This window comes from Syngnathoides biaculeatus, chromosome 22 (assembly GCF_019802595.1).
Source record: "Syngnathoides biaculeatus isolate LvHL_M chromosome 22, ASM1980259v1, whole genome shotgun sequence".
Classification (NCBI taxonomy): Eukaryota; Metazoa; Chordata; class Actinopteri; order Syngnathiformes; family Syngnathidae; genus Syngnathoides; species Syngnathoides biaculeatus.
This window is the reverse complement of record NC_084661.1, coordinates 18,828,470-18,834,594: the sequence shown is the minus strand read 5'-3', so window position 1 is coordinate 18,834,594 and position 6,125 is coordinate 18,828,470. Positions and strand designations below refer to the sequence as shown.

General features: G+C 40.9%; 1 non-coding gene across 1 annotated transcript; it reads left to right on the top strand.

Annotated features, from left to right (window-relative positions):
• Positions 1-5,567: 5,567 nt before the first annotated feature.
• Positions 5,568-5,640, top strand: trnat-ggu (transfer RNA threonine (anticodon GGU)). Its single transcript has one exon. It is a non-coding gene; the product is annotated as a tRNA-Thr (tRNA).
• The last annotated feature ends 485 nt before the right edge of the window (positions 5,641-6,125 follow it).

Here is a 6,125-nt window from a genome sequence, read left to right as displayed (position 1 = left end):
TCGCCCTGGACACCAGAACGGGAAGGCTCAGTTCCCCTCACCTAACCCTAAAATTAACCTTAGCTAAACACCCATCTTGGGAGCTCCGGAAGACATAATAATTCAACTCCCCTCCTAAAATATTTCCTAGGGATCGCGTCAAATCAAATCTAAACACGTTCTTCATCGCTTCTAAAACCTCAAACTTGACTCAAGAATAAATTACTATTAACATTACGCTCACCGTTTACCACTTTTTGACTCTTCCCCTTTTTCTAAAAAAATAATTTGACTCTTAACCCCAAAAGAAATTGGCTTATAAATAATTTTTTTTGATTAATCTTAAAATAATTTGATTAATCTAGAAACAAAATGGAGGATGGACGGTACCAAATTTTGGAAGGAGGTTGGCACGATAAAATTAGGCCCATTGGACACTATTTAAAAAAAACCAAATTTTTAGGCTAATCATAAAATGTCACACCACAATTGGCATCCGGTCCCTGACGACTAAAAATGATCGGCTCTATATTATTGTAAATTAGCTTCCCCCCAAAAAAAACATAACTTAAAATAATAATTCTTCAATTTTGACTTAAAACTCGACCCCAAACTTTAATTCTAACTTTAACATTCTCTGTTTTCTTTCTTAACAAAAACTTTTTTTACAAAAAACTGTACGCCTTTCCCCAAAACCCCCCCTAAACACAAGTATAAACTTACACTCTTAAACCTTCCCTAAACACAAAGATCACCTAGCCCTAAACACAAGTATAAACTTACACTCTTAAACCTTCCCTAAACACAAAGATCACCTAGCCTCATAACTACTCTATTCTTATTTTCAAAATTAAAATATCTTATCTCAAATTTAAAAACTGTATGCCTTTTCCAACCCCCCCCCCTAAACACAACAACCGATCTACTTTCCTCAAACCTTTTCTAACCACAATACCCACCTATTTATTACTTTTCTAATTCTAATTCAAAACTAAAATACTTCATTCTTAAACTTCAAAATCATATTCCTTCCCCCCATACCTAAACATAACTGTTGATTTACTTTACTTAGCCCTAATCTTAGAGTCAACCCTAACATGCTCAAACCCTAGGATGCTAATTTTATATCAACCTTAGCATAAAATAAAAAAATAGACTCTTAAAAGCAAAACAAATCCATAACCGGTGTGCCGCTTTCAAATGCTAAAATCGGTCGTCCGAGCTAGCTCTGCAGGATAACGACAACGATGGGAGGAAGAAGGACAAAACATTCACAAAACGAGGCCCCAACAACATCTTGCAAATGCATGGAGCCGCCCCCACAAACAGACAAATGCTGGTGAACATCCCAGACCCCAAGTACAATACTAACGAAGGAGGAGTAACCCAATGGTGCCCATCCACAAGAAGAGTTCCACCCACTTTCCAAGCCATCCCAGCCCAAATTTGCAAAAACAAATGAAACTGCAACTACGGGGAGATTTAAGAGCCCCAGCGAGCAGCTTGGACACAAACAGAAGTTCAACTCTGAACGCCTGAGGATCCACACGCACAAGACGCTGCTGCCGCTGGGAATTGTGTGCTATAGATTCTGAGGAAGACACAAAACTACTCGTCGATACGTTAATCGATCAGCACACACAGATAAGTATATATTTTCCTTATATTATTTGGATTTTAAGAGACTTATTCATAGGTGTTATACTCCAGTTTGCTCAGGGGCCTTAAACGTCTGGGGAATATCCCCTAGGCCCAAAGTGCCCTTTAGCAAACAGAGTTCTGCTCTGTCTTTTTTAAAAAAAACACAATTTTGTTTTTTGCACCCTTTCCTACCTTTTTACCACCTTTTAAACCCCCCTTTTTTTGGCACCAAGGACTTTTTCTTAGCAAAGCAACCTCAAAACAATTTTTTTTTGAGGCCTGCAGCGCTATAATCCCTTTGTGCTAAAAGTGAAGGCCCCAAACAAAACAACAACCCCCCCCCCTTCTCTTCCTTTGTCTAAGTGGAGAAGGAGTGTCGGCCTTCTTTGTTTGCACTAATTTGTTTTGCAATCATTTTTATGGTATTTTTCCTAGTTCATTACTTTACTCCAAAGTAATTTTTTTACCATACATCTTCACTTATTTTTCTGCACTTTGCCTCTTTTCCCTTTTTTTGGCAACCCACATCCTTTGGCATTTCTCTGGGGGACAAACTTTTTTCTCCCTCAGGTAAGTGTCTATTTCCCCCACCCGCACACATTGTCTCTCACAAAATAACAAGCTCCCACCAGGTTCTACACTGTAAAACAACCGTGATGACGCACCCGAACCGCGAGATGGGGTCCGGCCCACATGCGAACCAAAACCACGGGCATCGCCGCGACCACCACCACAGGGACACCGACGGAAATGGGCACAGGAGAATGGACCGCGCATTTCCTTCCCGTCCTGGGGGAAGGGGCGCTCGCCCTGGACACCAGAACGGGAAGGCTCAGTTCCCCTCACCTAACCCTAACCTAACCCTAACCCTAACCCTAGGCACTTCGATCGGAGGGCCGGTGCACCTCCCTTCCGCTTCAATGGCGGGCCCAATGCCTACCAGGGGAGAGGGAGGGTTCAACCTCCACTGCCTAACCCTTTTCACTGGAGTTGCTCTGTAAATAACTTTGTTTGCATTGCAAGCATCAAACTTGACAAGCAATTCCCTGTTGATTTGCTAACATCCTTGAGTCGTTGGTGATGAGGAGCAGCGTTTTTCCTTGGTCTGTTTGTCACTGGGACCGGTTGGTTGCTGGCTTGCATTGTGGGCATTGCAAGTGTCAAATTTGACAAGCAGTCCCCCTTCAGCAATTTGTGTGTTTTGAAGATTGTTTAATAATTTGTTGACAAATAACCCCCCATTGTTAATAAGCAAAAGTGTGGCTTGGTATTTTTTCTGAATTACTTTTATTGTATTGTACAAGGTTTTTGGTGGTGTTTGAATAACAATACACATTCTATCACCGGGACATTTCCAACACTAGCAACAGAGCGCAGCTTAGCGGTCTTCTTCTACACACAAACATCTACACGCACGCACAGGGATCACCCACAGTTCTACTATAACTCACACACACACACACATCCACACACTATTTTTGACCCTTTTGTTTCCCCTTTCACTCCACTCCGAGTTCCAACCAGACAAAAATTAACAGATTAAATAAGACAACCAAACGTCAACAACAAACGGTTACACGGACAATCAAATGTATTCAAAACAGGAAATGGGGGATGATGAATGGACAGTAGTCCGCTATGGGCGGCGACGCTCCCATGCTGACCCCAACATTTTCACAAATAATAACTGGAGTCAACCGTCCCGGTACCGGGGAAGACGGGCACACCGGGGGAAGGACCGTGCATTCACTTCCTCTCATTTTTATGAGGGAGGTGCTCCTAACCCTTACCCCATCCCTAACCCTAACTCCTGTACAGAAAGTAAACCCTTTTGGATTAACACGCCAGCAATGTACTTTCACACGTTTTTTTTTCAGATGCATTTTCAATTCTTAAACCATTACCTGTGTTTCCCCAACTATTGCTCCTGGGAAGAATCTTAAATAATCCCATATTACCTGTGTTTTGCCATTACTTGTAGTGTTGTAAATAAAAGCAGACCAACGTGACTAACTAGATTAATCCAAGTTTAATATATTTTGTTGCTACATGTCAAGTTAAACAGTTGAAATAAATTTTCAGAAAAACAGGACCCAGCATTCATGATACACACTTTTAAGGCTGTGCAATTAGTAGAAATGGGGATGTTCAATAAAAATCGTGTGGCATTCAATCAGTGAGGTCTATTTTCAGGGATGAGAATGACCATTTTGGAAAACTGAAAATGTCTCCCTGGGAAGGGGGGTGTCGAAGTGGGGTGCAGCCCACTTTGGGTAGGAAATTTATTTTTAACACACCCTTAAATGTTGACCTCTGGTTACTTCTAACAGTGTAAATACTGGGCAATCAATATTTCGAAAACCTAAAATACAAATACAAACCAAAATAATTTTGGCAAACTTCAGACAAAAATGTAAACAGTGAAATTTAGATCAAATAGGCTACTGCACTTACAAGTTATACTTGAGAAATAAGTACTCAATATATATATATATGAATAAAGGAGAGAATATTAGTGAGTGATAAAAATGCATGATCTACAGGGCCAGTGCTACAGATAGACCTAATCGTATTAACATTTATATATTTGAGAAATTTACGTCCAACTTACCTTTGCAGGGTTCATACTCAGTCTGACCAAAAAAATTTAAGGACTTTTTAGGGGCTGACATGAAAAATTTAGGGCTGACACGAAAAATTTAGGGCCATCGTGGGAAATCAAAAGTAAGGAAAAAAAGACTCACCCAATGGTGCCATCAATCGTTCTTGGTTCATCAAATGTTCCAGTACCTCAGTACCTGTGACAGTGATCACCTGTCGCCCCTTGTGGTAGTTCTCATTGATATGACCATTGTCAATGTCTTCACATAACAGTCTACAGAAAAACAGATTCTAACTACAATTGCAACTATATACACAAATGTCTTCTACTGTCTGTCTCAGCACCCCTACTCTAGCTCCTTGAGCCTACCCAGTGCCTCCTCTATTTGTTGCTGCAGAGGTGCCAAAGTGGCTCTCTTGCCCTTTGCTCCGCCTCTGAGTGCATTGACCTCAGTGATAAACCTCAGATTCCTCTTTTCTTCTGACTCCTCACACAGCCTATCAGCCTTCTCAATAAGCGTAGATATGTCAGACTCTATTCTGGCTTTTTTGGCTTTGAGGCAGTAGAGATGAAAAGTGGGCAGCGATGCCAAATGTAGGCAGGTACGAAGTCTTCCTTTCCCCACAGTGGTAGTTTTTAGCAATGTTACTGTCTGGGAACATGACTGCAAACACTTTTGAATTATTTTCACAAGATTTGTAACTGTAATGGCTGGAGATCACTTTTAAAGTCCGCACGATCTCTGCCTTTAACGAGTCCGTCTTCGTGTTAGTTGGGACTTTCACGAGTTCAAAGAGGGCCTGTGCACCTCATAATTAGACCTATTTAACACATCTAAATTTGAAATTTAATAAAGAAATAATCAATGAAAATGCCTGTTGTATAGAGGCAGATCATGGGGCCATTTTTAAGTGAATCCGATGGCAGTGCTCAAGAGGAAAGACACCTCTCGAGTGAAAGAAGTTGATAGATATGTCAAAAATAAGTTCCGATGAGATTAGCTGGAACGAGAAATCGTCGATACAGTTGGAAAGAAGGAACTTGCCACTCTAAGCGACTTCATTCGCAAAATCGATCGACCACCACAATAACGAGGTGAGAGTTCATAAGCAATTACTTGTTGTAAATGTCTATTATTTACTGATAACGACACATGACGTGAATAATTGTTGTCAAATTTATGCGTATCAATCATTTACTAAAGAAATTAAAACGTTTTTGAATGCATACAATACACACAGTATGAAAGCATGCTTGCATGCCATGATGCAAATCTGAATTCAATTTAGTTGTTTACTTGGTTGAATTTGTAATTTTGGGGGGTAAAGGTATGCACCTAAATCGAGGCCCCATAGCTCAGTGGTTAGAGCACTGGTTTGGTAAACCAGGGGTTGTGGGTTCGTATCCCACTGGGGCCTCCACTCCCTGAGAAGGGTTGCGTCAGGAAGGGCATCCGGCGTAAAAATTGTGCCAAACATATATATGCGTTCATCTGAAATGATACGCTGTGGCGACCCCGAAAGGGACAAGCCGAAAGGAAAACAACAACAATCAATAAATACATACATAAATAAATAAATCGGCTTCCCAGGGAAATTTTCTATTTTTTGAGGGGTGGGTATCTTTTGTTGGGACATTATGTCAAGGAGGGCCCGTGAACCACCCCTGTCAGTTTTGTGATTCCGATCGAGGTTGAGGCTGGCGGGGGTTCATCCTTAATTTCATAACACTAGTACAGGGAGTCCTCCATACACGGAAGCGTATTGCTGCCACACGCTTACCTGCATAAACCTCTCTGTGACAGATGTTTTTTTTTTAAATACGCATTGTTCTCAAATGACTCAACTTGACGTCATAAATACTTCTTGATCATTTGAGATTGAGAAGAATAATTCCTACCTGA